The sequence below is a fragment of the Protopterus annectens genome, chromosome 5.part0 (genome assembly GCF_019279795.1).
Source record: "Protopterus annectens isolate FY-2018-M chromosome 5.part0, PAN1.0, whole genome shotgun sequence".
In the NCBI taxonomy this organism is placed as follows: domain Eukaryota; kingdom Metazoa; phylum Chordata; order Ceratodontiformes; family Protopteridae; genus Protopterus; species Protopterus annectens.
The window spans coordinates 1,038,603,991-1,038,628,282 of NC_056735.1; positions in this window are offsets into that span (position 1 = coordinate 1,038,603,991).

Below are 24,292 nucleotides of genomic sequence, written 5' to 3' on the forward strand. Positions count from 1 at the left end.
CCCAGTCTATCTTGTCTTGCCCTCCTTGAGACTAGAAGAGGGTTTTGACATGGATTTTTTGGTATAAAATGATCTGCAGACTGATTGCTTGGTACTTACCTATGAACATGGACCTATGGATTGTCATAAAGGTTGCCTTCACATAACCTAAACTACTTTGAAAGTTTTTATTTATTTTATTTATTTAGCATTTTGTAACATGTAGAGAAATTATTCCAAAGAACTTTTCAGTAATGGTTTGGCCAACGTTTGTTGTAGAATTTGTAAACAAGAAGACTTAAAGAATATAAGCAGAGAAAATGTAGTGGTAGAATTTAAACATCCAAAGACAGTGTTACAACTAACATAGATGCAGCTGCAGTATTATAAGCAGAAACCCTTAAGCAGTAATGGTGTGATTTACAGGAAGTTTAAAGCATTTTTAAAGCAATGCAAAAAGGCAATTATTTACATAAGAAGTTATTAATAACACAAGTTTTTGTAGGTTTGTGTTAAGCTAATAGCAGCAGATTGCTATAATACCTTTTGTGATGCATCTGTCCTTTGACAAAGGGTATGAGAAATACAAAGTACTTCACTACCCAGACAAAATCCCTGTATTACAAAACTTTATACATCCCTACTCCAGTCCTAGAGTTCTACGCTTGAATAATAAACTTCTCCTTCAAGTAATTAAACCTTACAACTCTGCTGGGTCTTCCCTGTACTCATATTTCATAGCCAAGATGTGGAACACTTTACCCACTAACATAACTGCAATCTCCTCCTTAACCCTATTCAAACAATTCCTAAAAATACACTTACAAGCTAACTGGATATGTAACTGTAGCTATCCTGGCTAGACCTCAGATCACACAGGTTTACCTCTTACACCTTTCTATAAGGCATTTTTCCTCCTTTCAGCCTGAAATTCTTTCTCTTACACCTATAATTCTTTCTTGTCCTAAGCCTAAACCCTAGAATAGTCTCTGTATCTCTTCTACTGCCTTTACCACCTGTCATCTAACCTATCTACCTAAAGTGTGTCTCCCCTTCTAACAGTAATGTCTGTCCTAAACCATCCTACTAGCATTACATTTACAGCTTCACCTTCAAACTGTTTAGCTTCTCTTAACTCAGTTACTTATGTTATCAGTTATTGACTACCATTATGGTATCAATGTATTATGTAATTTATACTGCTCTGTATCTGGGAAATTATGTAAAATAGAAAATATCTTACTTCTATAACCATGTAATTGTAACTGATAATTCTTATGTTGTATGTGCTTTGTTATATGTGGAGAGTTTCTCCACAGGCATCTGCTGAGAAAGGATTTGTGTCCAGTCAGACTTTCCCTGTAACCAAATGTAAAATAAATAATAAATAAATGAGAAAGCCAAGTGGAATATGAACTTCTTCAGTATCACATTATCAAATAATTTTATTCCTTTTTATGGAGGCACAAAACTTAGGCTATAATTTTTGATAAATTTGTAGCAGGCAATATCAATTTATTTTAAATGATGCAGAACTTGAACCAGTGACTGTGATATATAAGCTTTATCAAAAGGACTGGCATTACCTAATAACAATATCAGGATCATACAAACACAGTTTTATTCAAAACTTCAAAATGCAAATAAAGTCAGGGACAGAAATCTATGAAAGTAAATCTAGAGTGTAGTGAAAGAGCTGTCATTTAAAAATGCTCATGTAACTTATAAGATTTCTGTTAAAATATTCAGCTGTTAATTCATTTAAACACCCCACAGGGCCAACAACTTCCTCCATACTAACAATATAACTTCTGTTTTTCCAATTCCTTTTCATTCTATCAGACATCACATGGGGGAGTACTAGAGAAGTGTTTCTTTTTATCCAGTTGTTTAGTTAAAGACATCATCAAAGAAGAATTCTTCCTAAAACACATTAAACAGATTACTTCAGAGAACACAGCAGCTTTTATTAATGGCCTTAGTATGGGTGCATTTTCAGCCATACTTGAGACGTCTTCCTTTACTTTTAATCATGACATTTGAACTTACGGAGGTCTCAACATGACAAAAGCTAGAAAATTATTACACAAATCACATATAATTTTAAATTCTGTCAAAATGCCATTTTACTGTTTTAGTTACAACAATCAGGCAAAGATCAATCAGAAACTATTTTTTTCTTGTTTAGCTGATCCACTACATATCATTGAGACATGTATCCCAGGTGATTTATAGATACATTCATTCCCTTAGGATTCAAGTTTAAATTCAAGATTGCTATGGTCTTGTAAGTAAACACCTTTGCAATTATTACAAATACACAGGAAAAATAAATAAAACCATAACTGCAGATATTATACAGTGAACTGATCCTAAAAACTGTGGATGTGATGGTGTTAAAATTCATCAGTGGAGCATAGTAAGGTATATACATGGCTTTGAGCAAGCTTTTAAAACAAGATAGCCTGGGGGAAATTTTGTCAAGCTGGTAGAGTAAGTTTCAGAGTGTAGAACCTGATGACAAATGCCCAGCTACCAGAAGTCTCCAACCACATTCTAGAGACCTAGATGAACAGTACAGAACCAATAGCCCCTTAAGATATGGGGGATCCATAATGTGTAGGGCTATATAATCCAATGGGTCTCCTTCAGATGGTCGAACTTTTAAAAGTTTTACTTTCATATGCCTGAGACCATATGATCGAACTTTTAAAAGCTCGACCAATCTGAATGGAGATCTCCATACAGTGCGGAACGGGAAGATTTCCCATTACAGCAATGTAGTGAGATCTCGGAGTTGGCATATTTAAGTAGCGGGGAGGTATGGGGGTGAGGGGGGCTTGCCCCCCTTCTAAACAGAGTTAGTGTTTTTTCTGTGTGTTATGGTGTTTAGTTTACATGGTCGATGTTTCAAATGTTCAATCATATGGCCTTGGTCATATGAAAGTCGAACATTTGAGCCATCGATCATGTAAAGTAGACCCAATCCAATAGTAAAGCACTAAAGATTGTACACATTTGAACTTTCATGTAATCGGTGCAGACTCTGCAGAACTGGGATAATATGAAGTTAACTAGAAATAACTGTAAGCAGTCGTGCTGCAGAATTCAGAGCTGTCATGCAGCCCTGGGTAAAGGGAGTTACAGTGACAAAGATGTGAAGATACCAGGGCATACATTACTGTAATGAGGTCCTCATAAAGAAGGAGTTTGGTGTGAGAAATATTATCATGAAAATAAGATGTTTTCCAAACAGCTGATGCTTGGTCCATAAATGTCAATCGCAATAATTACATCAAAGGTTTTAAATTGCCTCACAAAAAGTAAACTGACCCTATTATAAATGCTAAACTGATAGAGGTTTGAATAGTTATTGTTCATTGAGGTGATCTGAATATTTGAGATAGCAGTCTTGAGTATGATAAGCCCCAGGTGTATAACAGTCATATAATTCTGGATGCATTTCAAATCTTAAACTAAAAGTCTGCAGCACAGAGAGGTAAAGTCATGTATCAACAGCTTAGCGATGATAGTGAAAACCTGTCCTCCTATTGAGCTCATCTAATAGAACTGCATACATAGTAAACAGCAAAAGGGTCACTATAAATCCTTACAAACTCAACATGAGATAGGATAAGCTGAAGAAGAATTTATCCAGACACGAATAGTTGAGAAAATCTGGAGAGGTAGGAAGCAAAATATTTCCATGAGCATTGTGACTCATTTTTTCCCCTTAGATAATTGTTAAGTAAGCTAAGAGTCACAGCTATCACCCTAGCTCTAGGGATTGAGGATGCCTAGTTTAATCCCTAGTGTCCCACTTGCATGCATGAAGCATCCAATATTTGGTATACAATCAGCCTTAGCAACATTTATAAGTATCACTACACATATGAAATCACATTGCCCTGTATCCCAGTCGATGCTATCTCTGTGTGATCCTTAGACTTCACTGAATATTCTACCTTGGTGCATCTGACCAGGAGCATGCATACATCCCTACTATATGTAGAAGAAATGAGAGCAGGGTAAGCCTCAGCATTCTTCTCCTACCCATATCAACTTCAACAGATCCCTGAGCTACTAATAAAACTCAGATCACTAGGTCATAGTCAGGCTTTACCTACATCAGTGATAGGAGGATGATGATTGATCATTAGTGCAGTACCATTATTCATTGATTTACCAACATTTCTGAATGCCACTACAGAAATTAATTTCAGTATTTCTCTTGGGCAGCAATGAAGTGTTTCAGTGCTTTGTTTGCGGTAAAAATCATAACAAACCATTTGCTGTTATTTAAGAACAGAGGAAGAGGGGATAGCGTGTCAGTTTGAAGATTATTGCAGGCACTAGAGAAGCCAGCTACGGCTTTAACTACCTGCATGTTTCTTTATTGGCAGGCCATAAGGAGATATGACAGATAGTTATATATTCCATGTACTGTGTGAGACAGGAAATTAAACAAAGCAAGAAAATGAACTATTTTCTATTTTAAGATCTCTTGGGAACATCTACCTTAATTAGAGGAGATCAGATACCTTAGAATCATGTCTATAAGTGAGGATAGAGAGGATGAGGGTACCGACCATTGTAGACTGCAGCTACTACAGGCCTGCAGAAATTATATCACACTCTGGTTGCTGGAGAAAGAGCTACATCAAAGCATTCAGTAGTCTGTTCTGTTCTGTCTGTGACCCCATTATCTGCTGTAGTCATTAGCTATAGGTAGAGATGAAAATTTGAGATTATGGGCACAAACATGGAAATGAGGCTCCTTCACAAGGTTGTTGGGCTCACCACTATATGAAAGTGAAGAATTTAGCTATCCACTGGCATCCTGATGTTGTGCTGCTTTACTCTAGGCCCAGAAGCCTCAAGTGAAACGATTTTAGCATCTAGTGTGAACGTCATCTGTGTGCCTCCTCCTGGAGGTGTAAAAGGCTTTGTCCAGAAGAAAAAAGTCATTCAGCAGACCCAGGATATGCTGAAGAGAATATATTGCTCACTTTCTCTGAAATGCTCTGTGATCCTATAAGATTAATTCGGACATGGATACGACTGCAAACTCTTCTTGCTATGCAAATCTTGCTACTGCTCTAACAGTCACTAGGTCATGTGGTTTAGGAAACGGATAAAGAAATGGATGTTTGTAAAAATCTGAGAATTGCTGCCAGGATTTTATTCCCTGTCTACCTCTCACAGACGGCTGCATTTTGGTCTACAATGGCAGATTACATGTAGGTGACTGAAAATCATTAAAGTCATAAGAACATAATGTCTTCTCATTGACTGTCAAAGTGTAGTCCTTTTCAGATTTCAATCGAAGATCACCAAGAAAGGATTCACTGAATGATATGACTTACATGTTTGTTCTGATATTTTCTCCAACCTATTTTGCAGCCACTGCCTTATAGAGGACATAACTAGCAGCTGAAACAAACCATCAAGAGGTGTCAGGTTTGAACTGCATTCACTGCTTGAAAAGATCCAAAACCAGCTGTCATAGTCACCGACATAACTTTTGCTCTGATATGTGAAAATTGCAGAGACAGAATTCAATGTCATTTCCCTTATTTGATGTTTCTAGATCTGTAACACAACTACTGAGAAGGACAGTCATGATATAACTGCTCAAATTTCCAGTGTATTTAGACGCCGTGAACTTAATTTAAATATATAAAAATGGCAGTCAGCATCTTCATCTCATTTGATATCACTTTAGAGAATTCTGGTGCAAAGCAGTGATGATGTCCAGGGCCAGGTCCAGTACAAGGTGACCTAGACAGCTGCCTAGGCACCGGTACTGGCTAGGCAGTCTGAAAAAATTAAAAAAAAAAATCCATTTTGTTCAGTTTTTTCATCCAATCCAACCACCTTTAAATTACTATTTTCTCTCTTCTGACTTGCCACAGCATCTTTTGGCAGTGGTTGGGTTCCTCCATTTGGGTTAAGAGAGAGGTAGCATGTTCCATTTGTTTCTTTTTCACATGGTTCTTTTTTAATATTTGTAAATTGTATTCCACCTCTCTTCTTGTCCTGATTATCTACTTCTCTTCATTTGTTTGGGCAGTTTGACCAACCCCCAGACCAACTTGACAATGGCTCAGTCCTGGCAGGAGGAGGTTCGGGTCTATATTATAAAGCCAAAAGCTCTAAAGAGCGAATACAAGTACATAAACACATAAAGAGCGATGTACAAAAATAGTGAAACACATATTGGCCGGGATTCACTAATCCCCCATGTAAGACTAACTAAGTCTTACTCGGAGACTGCAGTCTAAGAATATGACGTCAGCGCATCATGCATATGCATGAGGGCATGCTGACTCAACTCTAAGGCTAACACGGAGCATGCACGAGTGCAGGGGGCATTTCAGACTGCTGAGCAGTCCAAATATCCATGCCCCTGCAAGTGCCTAAACTGCAAATGTCACCAGACATGAGCTAGTCCGCTCAAATGTGTATATCTCCAACACTACCACTCCCCCACATTCCAAACCGGTGTACAAATATAATAAAATGTAAAACCTTTTTTTTCTCATTCTCGATATAGCTGTCCGTATTTGCATGTGTGTGCATGGGTTTACCCATTGCTTAGCGACAGTTAGCAGTTCAGACATCGAAGAGGATAATAAACTACTTATATGCAAATTAAGCCTAATAGCGTAGCGGTACAGCCTTCGCACAAAGAGGAGACATTCCCAGTTCGAGTCCCACCACTCCCCTTCCCATTTACAGTAGTAAATCTGTGCATAAAAATAATTTCTGACATTTACCTTTTAAATATTAGTAAAATGCATTGAAATGGCCTATGTAGTAGTGAACGATATTTTATATATATATAAGAAGGTGAAATGGTCATGCATGCTGCTAAATTCATAAGTAATGTATCTTAAGTAGTGTGAAGCACTGCTAAGCAAAGTTTACCAGTATTAATCATATTTAAGTATAATTGCTCATAGCTAAGCAGTGCTTTAGCTAGCACAATAGCTTTGTGTGGAGCTGCGCTTTGCACCAACTAGCACAAACAAAATACGTTTGTGCATAGCTGCACACCGCGCTAACTAGCGCAACGTTGGGCAACGTCGGGCAATGTCAGTAAACGTAGATCAACGTTGGGCAAAGTTGAGCAAAGTCGGCTAAACACAGCCACACCTCCTAGCCGGTCAGGCCAGTAGAAAAATAAAAAGCAATGACAGGCTGCGAACCCGGGATAGTGTGCACGATAATCACAGTACTGAACCACTAAGCCATGACAGCATTTGATGCTCATGGATTATCAACACACATATACATATTAATCAAAGTTTACCAGTGCTATGCAGGTGTGCAATCAGCTGAGAATTTTCAAATCCGGCCAATTACAAATAAGTGTGGGAATGAGGCATATTTAAGCTCCATAGGCAGGAATACATGTGATAACTGGTTGTAGCTCCCATCTGCAGGCAGCGATGGCTGGTGTTGGAGAGGGCTTTCGCTTTCGAGCACAACGGTGGGGCATTGAGGAGTCAAAAGTGATGGTTTGGCTCCTCATCCATCATCATGATGCTAGACTCCTGCAGGGCCAGTTCCAGGGCACAGAATACAAAGCGGAAGCCTGGAACCGTCTCGCACATGAACTCACCAGTGCTACAGGCATCCCTCGGACTGGTGAGCAGGTCAGACACCACCATGCAGACCTGAAGAGACACAAGCAGGACCAACTGAACCAATGGATACAGGAGGCCCATGGGATGGAAAATGCCCCACTACTGTGTAGGAAGCCATGGAATGAAGTATGTAAAAATTGCTAGTGTAGTCGATAGTATGGATAGGTATATGTCTCAATATTACTTCATTTACTTCACAGCTGCAGGTGTCCGTGCTGTAAATCAGCAAGACTATGCAGATAGGCTGCTAATGATGTGCCACCAGGCAGGTTAGTAATTATTCTGCATGTATTGTTATATAAAATAAGTGAGAGAGCCTCACAAAAAGTGTCGTAGCCCAATAATAAAGGTATAATAAGGCTTGAATAACCTCTCTGAATGTACTGTTATGTAAAATAAGTGAGAGGGCCTGAAAAAGAGTGTCGTAAACCATAAATGAAGGTATAATACATCTTGAATAAGTCATCTGTCAATACATCTACATATATATATATATATATATATATATATATATATATATATAGATAGATAGATATGTATAATACATCTTGAACAAGTCATCTGACTTGGATAAGTCATTAAAAAAAAAAAAAAAAAAAAAAAAAAGATTTTTTGCTTTTATGTAACATTTGCTGTTTTTATAATATCTGTCATAACTTCTATATTAACACTTTATTAACTTTGTATGATTTCTGGAGCTTTTCTCCCTGGGCCTCTACTGAAAATGGACATGTATCCAGCTAGACTAGCCCGGTCAACAAATGTAAAATAAAAATAAATAAATAAATCTGCATGCACTGTAATGTCAAATAAATGAGAGAGCCACTAGAAAAGTGTGTAATGTAATTAATAAAGGTATAACTCCTGTTCTGTGTCTGTGTCACTTTCTTAGAAATGTTGTTGTACTCTTGCAGTATAGAAATAGTAGTGTTGTATTAAGTGCTGTCAACCCACACTTGGGTAGGCCCATAGAAAGTGGATGAAGGGAGTGCCAATATCTGTTAAGCATATATAAAGTCCTCAACTATTGTTTCAATGGCTGGTATGTATAGGTAAATCTGGCACATGAGTAGCTTGTTATTGTGTTCACCAGAAATGTCAGTGTGCTGCTAGAAATGTAGGGGGCTGTTAAAATATAACTCATAATGTCACCTGAACACATCCAGATATGTAGACATATACATATAAATAAAATATATAAATACGTAGCAGTGACGTCTGCATCCTGGACAGTTTGTATGTCAGATACAGGTCAGGTATATAAGGAACTAGCAAAACCCATTTCACAACTTAATGGACATTGCCTATTGTAATAATACATGTAGGGGATATATACCTGCAGTCAATAGGAATGTAGTGTAAACTATAAGTACATATAAGTTGTTAATGGAGGTATCTTTTTACACCCTATTCCACACCTCAATGGGTACGTGTAATCTCAAAACATTTGTTGGGACATATGTCCTATTGGTTTATAAATATCTGCATTTACTTTGATGCATGTGCCCTGTTCAAACACCACAGTCTTGGTGGTCTGTTGCCACCAATCAATCCTGCATGCTGTTGGAATGTCCACTGTTGTTCTATATATGCATGTGTTATGCGTGCTGTTCAACTGTTGGAACTCTGGTGTGTTGGGTTAATGGGAATATTACTGCATGCTGTTACAACTAATTTGGAATGCTGTTGGCTGTTACCAACCCATATTGTCATTAAATCCTCAACACAGAATGTATGGGAAGGCCAGTCCCAGCGAACCCACCTGTCCCACCTCAGCTGGCGATGGCACCTGGCACCAGCAGATCCGGTGCCCAGCCCGGGACCTCCTCCTCCGTTGGCCTTGTGCCAACTTCAGGTGGAAATGCTGCAGGGGATGGGGCTCATCCCCCCCCTGCAAGTGTGGCCGGAGGAGGGCCACCTATCACCCTCCGAACGGTCTGGGCTGTGTTGCATAGGGAGATCGAGCGTTCAGTCGCTGATCCCCTATGCCAACCCGAGACGAGAGTGGCGCGACTCATGGTTGAGCCTGCCCCTCCAATGCAGCCCCCAGCACAGCCACCCTCCAGGCTGTGAAGGTGCAGTGGTGACTGCCCATGGGTGGGGATCTCAGTTCCACTGTTGCCATCTGTTGTCTCATGGGCTGGCGATTTCCAAACATCCTTCCCCGTCAATGGTGTTCACCCACCCCATGTGTCATATTCTGCCCCTGTATGCATCTTGTTTGTCTTGTCTGTTTACCTCCCCAACCTACCTCCCCAAATATACCTACATCCCCTACCCCACATTCCACTCTCACCTGGAAAAAAAAATGGGCAATCTGCTCCCACAAAAAAATTATGCCCCATACATAGCTGCCCATTTTGCACAAATGTCCGCTGGACACATAAACTGAAATTTAATTGGCAGTACAACATACTTTGTTGTCCTCACCGCTCTCTCAGGGGTGGAAGGTTTCACATTTCCCTCCAAATTACTAGTATATGCACAGCTGTTGCTGTTAAAGAAATGGGCAGCTATGGACCTTCCCTACACCCGTCCTGCACATCCCGAGCTGTTTTCCCTACTGTCTTTCCCTCTTTGTGCCCCTTTTTTGCCACTTTCCTATCTCCCCATTTTCTTTTCTTTCAAAGAAATGAGTGTGGGGGTTAGTGTGAGTAAGCACTTTTAAGCAGTAGTTAGCGGGTTTGTGCGAGTGTGTTTTTGTGTGCTTAGCTAAGTATTGCTAAGCATTGTGCAAACCCGCTTAAACCCGCTTACAACTGCTGAAAAGTGCCTTAGTCACCCTGCATATGAGGGGCCTTGTTCTGCTGAGCAACAAAATAAAACAGCACTGTCTCGAAGCCCGGACCTTGGACACACTAGACTGCATGAAGTACCACTAAACCACAGTAGATATACAGCAGGTTGTTGCTGAAATATATATATCATGCATCAGAATGAGTGAATGTAAAGGAAAGATAGGAATGCCATAACACAAAACTGTTCTGTGGAACTTTACCAGCAGTTGTTGTGGAATTGCATTACATGACTGTGATAACAGAACCAGACATTCAAGCAGTAAATAATGTTACAGCAGCAATTTACAACCCCCACACAGTATCATAGCAGGACAATCCCCACCCAAATGTACAAAATACCTGTGTGTTCAGGGTCCACCAAGGATGTAGGTAGGCATACTCAGTACTGGAATTGTCCAGTTTTCATAAGCATCCTGTGATAATGTCAACAAAATAAAAAGCAGAAACTGTGCAGAAGTGAGTACATCAATATCCACAGTACAGCAATTCACAAACAGTTCATGTGCCAAATGAAAACATCTCAATAACTACGTATGTATGGCAGCTAATTGTATAAGTAGAAAAGAAACTACATACTCCCATGTATCTTGTGTTAGCATTTGTAGGGGTGAGTACAATTCTACACTCTCAACTGTGTACTTGGAGTGGCAACATTCAGGTCTGAGTACAACATTCAAATCACTGGCTGCACCCCTAGCATCAGTTATGAGAAGTATACCAACCTTCTGACTTACACAACGGTGTCCACAGCAAACAAGCATGGTCCCCACTTTGGAAAGCTGAAAGGGCTATGCCTACCTGACTTAGCAATTTATAGCATTGGGTTGCTATGACAGGTACCACACAGCAGTTTACATGCAATTGCCAAATGGTGGCCACCAATTAGTGCAGCGGCCATCACATGCACATGTGCAGATACCTATAAAAGCAGGCTGTACTTGCTGTCCGCACATGCAATCATTTAATTGCAAGTATGGAGGGAGAGAGAGAGAGAGACATGGACGGACGCAGACAACAGCAGCAGGAAAAAAGAAAAAAGATCAACAAAAAATATATTGAAGGAAAAAGTAATATACTGAAAAAAAGGAAAAACTAAAAGAATATATTAAAAAAAATATATTGAAAACAAAATATATCGAAAAGAAAAATATATTGAAAAAAAATCATATTGAAAAATAAATAATATATTGAAAAAAAATATATTGAAAAAAATATTGAAAAATAAATAATATATTGAAAAGAAAAAAATAATTATATTGAAAAAATATATATATCCTGAAAAAAATCATAAGCTATAAAAATAAAAGTTATTATAAAACACACAAAACCGAAAAATACGAACACATACAAAGGAAAGGTATGTAACAGCTATGTATTTACTGGCATGTAGTAGATGTTTATGAAGAGTACTCTACATAGTTAGAATCATCCATATGTGGCAGCAGTACGTATCTATGCACAGATGCCCTGCATAACTACTGGCATGGAGAAATCAGTGTGTAGCTGTGTGCAGTGGGATATGACTGTGACATATGTAGTTCAGCATTAAATGTCAAACATCTGATCCATGTTATCTGTGTTCTGTACAGTAGTGTGTACAATGTCTGTTAGTGGGAGTAGCACATACGGTTATATAAACATGGATGTGACAGAATAACAAATACATGATAGTCATATTAACGTGTGGCTTAGCATTGGCAACAGCTGTACCAGGCTAGTATGCTAATCTAGCATCTGCAGCTATATATACACCCTCTAATATTACTGTGTGCTCACATGTGACACCTGTTCATGTTGCAGCAAGGCTCAACAGGTCAGCCATGAGGTACACAAACGTAAAACAGTGTGGGCCTTGTGTGTGTATGGCACACACATACGGAGAGATCTTTCTGTGTCGGATATATTAGCATCTGTACATGTGCATAGAGCAAGGGACATACTGCAACTGTTTGTGAAGGGTGGACGTATATATATGTTGTTGAAGGTTGTTATGTGCATATTTCTATGTAGGTTGTAATGTGTGGCAAACAAGACAGCATACAGTGCTGTTATATGACATGTGGTGGTTAAACACTGTGGGTATAATTCGTCAGGTTTGCAGTGTTGCAGCCAGTGAGGCCTGCTAAAGCTACATGGGCTGAGAACACCTTCAATGCATTCCGCACAACACTGTGCGATATTATGACATAACTGTATACCTCACAACCTTCCCATAATTGATATCCCCACCATGAAAGGTGGACTGTATATGTGCCTATATGTATATCTACATGTACATCAATGGATGTTTATATGTATATGTGTGTGTGTGTGTGTGTGTGTGTGTGTGTGTGTGTGTGTATATATATATATATATATATATATATATATATATATATATATAGAGAGAGAGAGAGAGAGAGAGACAGGGTCATATTCACTGCAACAGATGCCTGGTGACAAAGCCATGGACTTAAGCTGACACTGCATTGACATACCTTCTTGCAAAAACTCTGTACACATGAATTACCACATAGGTGGTAGTCTACTTAACACCAAAAGTGTGATAAGAGACCATGGGACAGAGGTGGACAGCAGTCACCCCTTTGATAATCACAGTGCCACACTAGTTATGTCATCTGTCTACGTGGCACACATCATCACAAAAGGTGTGTCATCCAGGGAAATATAGGTCAGTGTTCCCCTCCACTCATCACACAAAAAGCCCATTATAGAGTACAATTCCCCATGCAGTATGTACCTCACAAGACATCTACAGCAACTGGAAATGACACAGACGTAACTCACAAAGAGTAATACCGGCCTCAAACAGATGCCCTATGCAGACCATCTCACAAACTAGCTAGACTGTGTCGCATACTGCCTACACAAAGATTAGAGTAGACAGATCACAATCCCTACAAGCTACATGCTCTAGGGACCTAAACCTTGTGACCTCAATAAACAGCACATGCTGGAAGGATAGATTCCTATCTCAGAGACATCCCATACTCTGGAACAAACCACCTATCAATAGCAAACAAAGCTCCTAATTAGCAGTCATCATAAATAATCCTGATGATTGTATGGGAGATAGGAAATACACCCTGGGAATCACCTCTGTGGATCTGCTTGACAGGGCCACGTGAAACGTACTTACCTGTGTGTCAAAGGCCAGGGTAGCGTATGGCTAGACTTCTATAGGCCCTAGGGCCAATAGCCTATTACTTACCTATGAAGCGATACACACCCACATGTACTTGCTGCAATAATTGCTATGTGAGGTTGACTGAGTGTGATGGTGACTGTGTTGGTGAATGTGTCAGAGTTCTGTATATGTGTGATAGCTTAGTGGGAAACTGTTTCTGTCATGGTATTATGTGTCCTAGCTGTGATCCCAGCAAAAGATGCGTATGCAATTGCTAGGCAGAAAAAGCAGTATGCCATACAGTCTGACGTATTCCCTTGGTGTCGATTGGGGTGTCCCATTGTAGGCTAAAGCAGTACATGTATGCTTATTGAGTGTTACTGCTGGTGAATCCAACTCATGTATGAACTGTAGTACTACCTGAAGCTGTATGCCTACACAACACAGTATGGTGTATGGCCACATTTCTTGGAACCACTGTTTTGTGTGTTCCCTGTAGTCCTCACAGATTACATACCTCAGGCATAAGGCTTTGTAACTACTAACACACAGTACTGTATGGTACACAGGTAAAGGTCATCTGGGTTGCCATACCTTTGTGTCTGGTATGTATGTCTGATGTGTGTGTGGGTATGCCTGTACCATGGCCTCAGTCATATGTGTGTTACAGGATATAAGTGTGTATCTAGCAACATGTATAGTCTAGTACAGCAGTATGCCACCTATATTAATGAATGTGCACATATGTTAGGCAGGGGTTTGCCATCAACGACTAGTGTGGTATACTGGTAATATTGTAACTGGACTTTACAATCATTGCAATGGAATACATATTTCTTGATGCATTAGCTTGATATATACCTCCTGTGGCTAGGTGGTGCATTGTGTTGCATACAGTGTGCTATGCACTGTTATATAGTCTTACATACTGGTTTATCTTTGTTGCTGTGCAAAACATGGTTTGATATATAGAGTGTGCCAGGCACTGTCAGGCAGTTGTGGGCTGAGCACTGATATGTGGTATTGAAAGTGTGTATCCTCTGACAGCCAATAGGTTACTATATATGGCAGTTAATTGATATCTGTACTTTAGAATGTTAAGTGTGCCACATGACTTGCTCACACATATTGTTTCATTGTCTTCCAGGGTAATGGCCCACCATCGTAACCCCACCTACAGCCCGGCAGAGGAGGAACAGATAACAACAAGCCTGGTGCAGTACTATGCCTTGCTGTTCTCCAGAACCAGCCAGGACCAGCATGAGTGGACTGCAGTGTGGCAAGATCTTGTCCGTAGGGTAAATGACATAGGCATGCATAACCGGACATATGAGCAGGTACGCCATCACTGCAGTGATTTAATTAGACATGTCCGGCAGCATGCATCAGATATCCATAGACAACAGCTTGCCACAGGTGGTGGGGTAGCCATCCATCCCCCCCTCACCAGAGTGGAGGAGCTGCTCCTGAGCCAGGTGGCTCCTGGCCAACAACAACAACAACAAGTAACATGTATCATCATGGAGGCCGGAGCCACCCAACAAGTTGACACGGAGCATGCAGGTAACATAGCATAGCTGTAGTCTACTGTTACCTCTATTGGTAGAGCATGCTCATGTGAGATGTGTACTGTGTAGTTAGAGGATGTGGTACCTAGTGTTGTGCAATACTAATAATTAGGAATGTTATCTGTAGGCCTGTGACTGTCAACCATTGTACTACTGTAAGATTGCAGACACACAGTGGCAATGCCACAGTTGTTGCCACTGACAAACTGTCTCATATCCTTGTAGGTCCCTCTGGTGTGACAGCAAGGCAGCAGACCCATGCTGGTGAGTGTGTTCTACATTTAATATTGCTAATTAAATGTGCATGTCATAGGTGAGCTGTAGGCTACGTACACGTAACACACCTACGCATAATGCATGCTGTGCATGTTTGCTGTGAGACTATGCACATCCCAGTAATGTGGGTAGCTGCCTAAAATACATACAATACACCGAGCATCCCACACAATTGTGGCAACACTGTAGTGGACATTGGATAGGCAGTGGCAATACACATGCACACAACATACACAACTTTGTCATACGCAGCACACGTTCACATGCTACACATGGCGTATTCAGACACCTGCTGTAAGGTCACACTGCAGTATCCCAAATATCATCCGCACAACACACATCATATACCTGAGGGGCAGATGCCTCTCATGTGGCTGTGCAACACTCTTCAACACAGAACACATTCATGGTAGGCAATGCCCCCTATTGGTCACCATACAAACCCATGTAACAACTGGCTGTGAAATGGTGAATGTAGCCATGGTATAGCAGTTCTGGTACAGCATGGAATGTGCCAGTCTAGCACAGATATTAGTAGCCTTGAGTAACCACATGATGCTGCATGATGATGGCTCATGGTACTACACCCCATCCAGTTACAGTGACTACAGTACTACACATAGCATTGACTGCTATGCACCTCAATGTTGTGTGTGTGCAAACATATGGACCGATACACAATATGCATAGCAATCACCATTTGTACAAAGTGACACATATATGTCTTGTAATGCTATTGAGTGTATAGGTCACATGACACACACTGTGTAAGTGTGATGTTTAATGTTGCAGTTGTGTTGTAGCATGCCATGTCATGGCTGGCACTGGCATGGCCACAATATGTCCTACACTCAACATAACTACTGTACAATGGCTATGTTGAGCAATGGTATTCCATCAGGTATACATGCACCACTCATCCTGTGTGTATACATAGCATGCATGTGCTAAACCTGTGTCCACATTTATCTGCTAAAGACACAGATGCTCTAATAATAAATGGATATCTATGTGACACACAGATACACATCCAGCCATGGTATGCATACCTGTAAGTGATGGTGTACAGGACTTTGCAGAGCTTTTAATGCTTACACAGCAATGTTGTGTCCATGTATACATTGCGTTCCAGGGTGAGGCCAATCACTGAACAACAACACAGATGCATGAAAGCCATGTATACTGTTATTAGCAAGGGCTGTCTACACCCGCACTGCATGTTGTTGAGCAACACACGTCCTGCATGCTGACATGTGTGATATAACTGTTTGCCTTGCGATACTGTACTCCACCATCACCCGCTATTGATTGAATACATTCTGGATTGCTGGTGGTGTGTGTGTGTGTGTGTGTGTGTGTGTGTGTGTGTGTGTGTGTGTGTGTGTGTGTGTGTGTCTGTCTGTTTTAGTGAGGAGTGCATTTGTGTGCATGTGTGCATCTGCTGATGTGTTCATGTGTGCCGACATCATGTACAGGTCGTAAAGTGTGTTTCCTGTCTTCCTCTCACAGGTGCTGACTTTGGACTGGTTCACTGCAGCAGGGAAACTGATGTCACTGAGAAAAATAGTGATGATGATGATGATAGGTGTGTTGAGGCACAGGCATGTTTGCCAGGGTCTGTCGTTGGGCCACCAATCAACAGTACACAAGTGTCCACCCCATCCATGCACACAGTCATACTGCCAATACATCCATCACCAATGCCCTTAGCTGAGGGACAGCATACAGTCGGCATTGGCCAGGACAGTGTGGTATCCATGGCACATGCATCCCGACACAGCAGCCATACCCAGATGTCTGGAAGGGTACCACATAGGCATATGTCCAGGGGTTCTCATCGGAGCACTGATGCTCATCATGCCACAGTCAGATGTGCCACAGGTCTTATAACCTCATGCATGCTCCAGGCTGTCATGGAGGCACAGGCACATATGGAACGGTACACCAGACATGGACTAAGGGCACAGTGGGCACATAACACCACCGTAATTGACAGTATCTGTGATTTAGCTGTTGCCATCCATAATTACACTGAGGTAACTGATAGTTGTTGGGGAGAGACATTAGATGTCCTCTGCAATGTCATGTCCATGTGTCAGGACAGTGCGGGACGGCTGAGTCTTCGATGTGGACATATGCCAGCAACATCAGCAGCTGGCAGTTGCCGTGGATGTCCCTCAAGCCACAGCCACTCCTGTAGTGCCAGTACCAGCCCCAGCAATGTTAGGGGTGGGCTGTCCATAGAACATCCTAGAAGACCACGTGCACATGGCTCTGGACAGTCCCAGCAGGGACTTGGGTCCAGTGTGCATCCATCTACCTCTGGTGATAGTACAGTCTAGCTTAGTACCTGATAGTGTCAGTAGCACCCCTGCCAGGCACAGGTACCGTATCTGTGGCCAGAGATGGTGATCTGTAAAGCCTTGCAGGTACAGTATGTGGCTGTCCCTACTAATACCCGTATATGGCAGCCACATGGTGGAATTGTGTGCATGCAGACACACACACATAATCCAGACACCTAGGGCTAACACATACCCACACACATTACATCAACATTGGCCCATAGCAGTATTCTTGCCCCCCCCCCCCACACACACACACACACACACACACACACACACACACACACACACACACACACACACACACACACACACACACACACACACACACACACGCACACACATACATGTCGATTGGATGGCTCACTGTAGGCCTCTGGCAAACCAACAACACACCCTGTGCATATGATGAAACCTGTGCCACCTCCTGTCATCTGTAATATCGATGCAGGAACAGGCTACCATGGTGCTGATGCACAGGGTGACTTTATAGCAGTATAGCAATATTAGCATGTTGTCAGCAGTAGAGTGTAATGATATGCTTGAAGGTGTAGCTGAGCATGCATGATGCATGAAAGCTATGATTGTCATTGTAGTGGTGTTTACACCAGTGTTAGTTCCAATAGTGTATTGTCCACCCACCTGCCACTTGGCTAATGTGTGCAGTATTGGCAGCATGTGTTAGAGAGTGGACAGTATGTGTGGGATGTGTGTAGCACAGATTTGCAGGTGTACAGTTGTGAACATGGTGGAGGTGCACTGCCTGCATGTATGTGCATAGTGGACACATGGGCAGGGTGACATGCTCTGTATTACACAGTAACACTCCATAGTGTATATTGGTGGCCAGTATGCATTGTACTACACACATTTCGGAACCTGACTACACATGTGTGTATGACATGGTTTGACACTGTGCTGTGGGTGATACTGTTACTATCTGTCATTGTTTTGCATTCTGGTAGTATACATAACTTCAACAGCCTGACCATAACCAATCGTTAGATGATGTCTTGACAACTGACACACAGATGTAGGACACACAGCAACATTTGGATCCTTCAGGTACTATACTATGCCAGTAACCAGTGGTATTCACCTGCACCCATTACTGAGACCACTCCTGTTTGGCTTATAGCTCTCTTAGGTACAAGCAATCACAGTAGGGATATGTCCGTCATGTATGGTAATGCATACTGTGGCCTATAATGCATTCTCCAGGTGGCACACACATCCTCCACAAGGGTAACATACAGACAGATACCTGTTGTCAAACCCATGCTGTAAAACTATAAGCCAAACTAAGCATAGTCATCCACCTTTACAGAACATAGTATCCTCACAGTACCACATAGGTAATAGCCACCAACATGATGAACAGGTACCAATGTGTACATGCAGACTAGTGTTATGTCATCTCTCCTTTAATAATCACATTTCCTAAGGTATTTTGAAATCCCTCGGTGGATCACATAAGCAATAAGGGGTCTGCATGCATATCCACAAAAGTTGTTGTACACCTATAATGAATAGTCATCATTGACAGACTTTGCTGCGTTTGAACAGGTCTGACATATACCTCGGCCATAAACACTCACTCACACAATTTAATAGAAACCGTAATGAGTGTGTGACACGGATGACCTAGGCCAGGGATCACTGCAGTGGCTGGCCTTGTCACAAGCATACAGATGTGACCTAAGGTCTGGGAAGCAGCAGCACAGTCTGGCAAAGATGACAGCTGTGTTCGTGGATAAAGCAGGGTTCCCACACATGCAGTAATTGAGGTAACATGTACGTATATGTATTTGCCACACAGCTACCTCACATGTGCAATGCATACTGATATGTCATACAGTAGTAAAAGCAAAACCCATAACACATTGACCAACAGTACCACACACATAGAGCACACACACTCACCAAGTGCAGGATTTAAACCCCTTAACTACTTCATGATACTAGAAGAATACACATTAACACAACGCACTATACAGATTACTGGGAGGTCTCTTTTCCACAGGTATATTTGTAGGATGGTGACATCATCAGACTTGACAAAGACAGTATACCACTTGTATGGTGTTCTACTACTTTACAAAAAAGGTTGCTCCTCTCCAAGGTAATTGCACACACACAGTTACCAAGTGCAGGATTCAAACCCCTACCTAACTACTTCATGATACTAGAGGAGTACGCATTAACATGACACGCTATACACATTACGGGGAGGTCTCTTTTCTACAGGTATATTTGTAGGATGGTGACATCATCAGACTTGACAAAGATAAGTATACCACTTGTAAGGTGTTCTACTACTCTACAAAAAGGTTGCTCCTCTCCAAAGTAATTACACACACACAGTTGTCAAGTGCAGGATTCAAACCCCTACCTACCTACTTCATGATACTAGATGAGTATGCATTAACACAAAGCACTATACACATTACTGTGGGTTCTCTTTTCCACAGGTATATTTGTAGGATGGTGACATCATCAGACTATACAAAGTGGGTTACATTAGGTGACATTAGATGGGCTACATAGAAGGAATGTCTAAACACTTTGGCCATATGACCATCAAAGGGGAGTTTGCTATCTACCTGTGTCCCCAGGGCCATAATGACTTTCTCCGTACATACTGGATTACCACCTACGTGGTAATTTGGTTGCACATTGTTTTACTCAAAGGGGATGACTATGCATTCATTGGCATTCAGCTTGAGGGCATTGTTTTGACACCAGGTATCAGTCTTTGTAAGGCACTTCTGGAGGATGTCTGTGTCAGCCATAGAGTTGATTATGGACCACACTTAGCAATCATCTGCAAACTTGTTCAGCCATACAACTACTGTGCTTGCCTGTACCTCTGAGCAGTATCTACTGAACAAGTGGGGTCCCAGGACCAAGACCTGTGGGATGTCATTTGTGACTGGCTTAGAGTCAGACATAGCACCCACATCTCTGAACATGTGTGTTTGATCTGTGGGCCACTTGGCCACCCATCCTGTGACATAGCTGTTAATGTTCAAGCTGGTACGCTTGTCCATGATGACAGAGTGGGGAATGGCATAGAAAGTCCTTAGTGAGGTCCAGGTGGGCTGTGTGGACTACTTTCACCTCCATCTATGTCCTTAGTAACTGTTTGAAATAAGTCAACTAGGTGTAGGAGATAGGATCTGCCTTTAACAAGCTGAAGATGTGTAGAGTCCAGTGTCTGGAGATCTCTAATGTCTCTGTTTATGGGTTCCATAACAATTTGCTCAATAGCTTTGTAGACCAGGCTGAGTAGACATATAGGGCAATGGTTTCCAGGTACTGTTGTGGCACCCCCTTTGTGGAGCTGCATGACTGTTAGTGTATGCCATTCTTTGGGTACATAGCCTGTGGGATGCTTGAGTCTGGACAGTGGATGTAGGTGAGGGTGTAGTTCCTTTTGGGCTTAGTGTAAGACGCAGCCTGGGACACCATCCAGTCCCATTGATGCTGTGTTCTTAGCTTTGGAGAGGGCTGTCTTTACCTTTATGTCCATGACGTCTGGGGCTCAGTATCCTTCTGTGATGGACACAGGTCCATTTGGGGGTGATGGGGGGAGTTTACACTGAACTTGTCCCCCTGGATGTGGGCAATGAAAGTTGGTTCAGTGTATTTCTTTCCATTTTTCAGTAGCTGACAGCATATTTGGAAGTTGACACCTACATGTCTGGTATAGCTACCAGAGGCTTTGTGGTTGTTATTCTTACATTCCTTGGCTATTTGTCTTTAGAAACTGTCCTTGGATTATTTTATGAGTGATCATTGTTTCTTCCTAATAATGATCAGTGATGCCTTTCCTTTAGTGAAGTTTGCTCTATCATGTGTTCGTTTCCTCCTTCTGTTGTTTACCTTATTTATGGGCAACAACCACCTGATTGTTGTCTTATTTTTGGAGGAGTGCATCTTGGATTTATTTGTGATGTCTCATTCCATGCATCCTTGTAGATGCTCATAGGATGCACTTGTAAATGATTCGGCAGATTGTATACCATTATCCTATAGCAAGAGATCTTTGGAATGTTCCACTTTGGTCTTGGGAAGTGTGCAGTTTGCTTTTGAATATGTCTTCACAGTGGTTTCATTGACTGGGGGGGGGGGCAGGATGTGGATGTCCAGTGTGATTACTGTATGATCTGATATTACCAGCGAGGGGTTTATCTCTGTTGTGGAACACTGGTACCCTATGTTGGTGATGGTCATGTCCAGTATGTTGTCACCTCTAGTGGGCTTGGTGACCAGCTGTTCCAGGGTGTTAGAGTTTTTAAACTCTAGGAAACATTGGGAAAAGGACGTTGTACACAAGTAATTCTCCCACTCAATGTTTGGGTAGTTGTAATCTCCTCATATAATGGTGTTTGACAGGACCTTTGTATTTACCACTGTTCTCAGGGATACTGAGTGAGGTTCCTGAGACAAGGTACATTATCTGTAGCAGGCTACAATCTGATGAGCAGCTTGGCCCAATGTTAGTTGCACTTGCATGGTCTCCAAGGCCTCATGCAGTGCCACTAACCTGAAGGTGTGGGTATCCATAAGGTAAATGGCTACACCCCTTCCTTTTGTATTTCATTCATGGCTTTGGGTCCGAAGGTCAGAAGGATTGTGAGTGTTTTACGTGGAGCATGTCCAACAGCTCTGTGTTTGACATAGCTTTGTATGTTAGGCAGTGAACACCTCTGAGTAGGTGATATGCAAGGGAGTATGGATGGAGCATTTTGAGATGGTCTGTGTATGGCATGTATTTCAGGCCACTAATGCTCTTTGTGAGGTATTGCTGCAGGCTTTCCAGTTGTTGTGGTTGTCTTGTGAGGTACATAGCAAAAGTGGCATTGTACTCTATTATAGTTCTAGTGAGTGATGAGTAGACGGGAACAATGTCCTCTTCTATTCTGCATGAGACACATTTTGTGATGAGGTGTGCCACATAGGAGGGTTTCCTGACTACTGTGGGAATGTGTCCACTGTCCACCTGTGACCCAAGGTCTCTTGTCACACTTTCAGTGTGAAGTATACTACCACCTATGTTGTAGTTCTTGGCTACAGAGTTTTTAACAAAGGGGGTGACAATGCACCTTTTGGCATTGAGCTACAGTCCATGGCTTTGACAACAGCCATCTGTCTCAGTGAGGCCCTTTTGTAGGATGTCCACATCTTTAGTGTTTACAATTATGGCTCCTAGTTTGCAGTCCTCTGGAAACTTCAGTAGCCACAGACTTTCCATGTTAAATTTTACTTCAGGGAAGTAGATACTACACATCCTGGAATGTTACCTGGTCCCATGGCTGCTGTACTTTGGAGAGTGTTATTTACCTGTGCAGCCATGATGACAGCAACTTTGCAGTCTTCCATTATACAGATGTGCTCTTTCATGGGTGAGAGGGGGGTAAAGTTAACACTCATCCTATCTGCCAGGATGTTGGCAATATCAGTTGGGTCTGTATATTTAGTGCCATTGAGCTGTAACTCAGAATAGATGTGAGTGTAGCCATGACATGGACCTGTCTGTTGGGCAGAGATCTCCTGAGTAGACAGTATGCAACAAGAGTACAGATTGGGCTACATTCAGTCTTGTTGCATGGGGCAACTATTTGAGGCCAGCAATCCTTTTGTTAAGGTACTTCAGTGGTCTTTCTAGCTGCTGAACATGCCTAGTCAGATTCATCGCAAGTGTGTTGTGGTACTCTCTGACCGGTCTGATGACTGCTGAGTAGTGGGAACCTCCTTTGACCTACATGCACAGACCTTGGCAGTTTGTGTGAACATATAACATCATTTTCTGACCACTTTGTGAATGTGTTTCTGGAAGTAGAGATGACTATCCACATTTGTCCATAGATCCCTTATTATCACATCCGTATTTAGCCTAAGTGTGTGAGCATGCCCAGTATGAACTTTTAGTATGTTGCTGCCTAACATTTGCTTCATTTCTTTAAGTGTGTGAGCATGCCCAGTATGACCTTTCAGTATGTTGCTGCCTGACATTTGCTTCGTTTCTTAAGTGTGTGGGCATGCCCAGTATGACCTTTCAGTGTGATGCTGAATGAAATCCACTACATTTGTTGGAGTGTGTGAGCACGCCCAATATAGGCATTTATACTATATGTGTATGGCAAATCAAGTTGTATTTTTACAGCAGGGCTCACCTTTGTGTCATAGATCAACAGGGATCATGCTATGCCTGCAGGGCTTCCATGAGACACTTTGCATAGACTTATCAACATTTCTGCATACAGGGAGGACAGCTATTCTTTGTACATTTCTACCCGGGGGCACACCTGATTGTTACTGTGGGTGTACATAGGATGAGGGTTCCACCTGACACTTATACACATTTGCTATGCCTGCACTGCTATGTAAGGTACACCATTTCAGTCTGTACTGTTGCCTATTGTACTGGCTTGAGGCATACTACTGTGTTACAGATCCTAGCGTCCAATGTCACGTATATTAGATTGTGACTTCATAGCCTACACAACCCACATCACACCACCTGGCCTGATGCTCTCTGTCT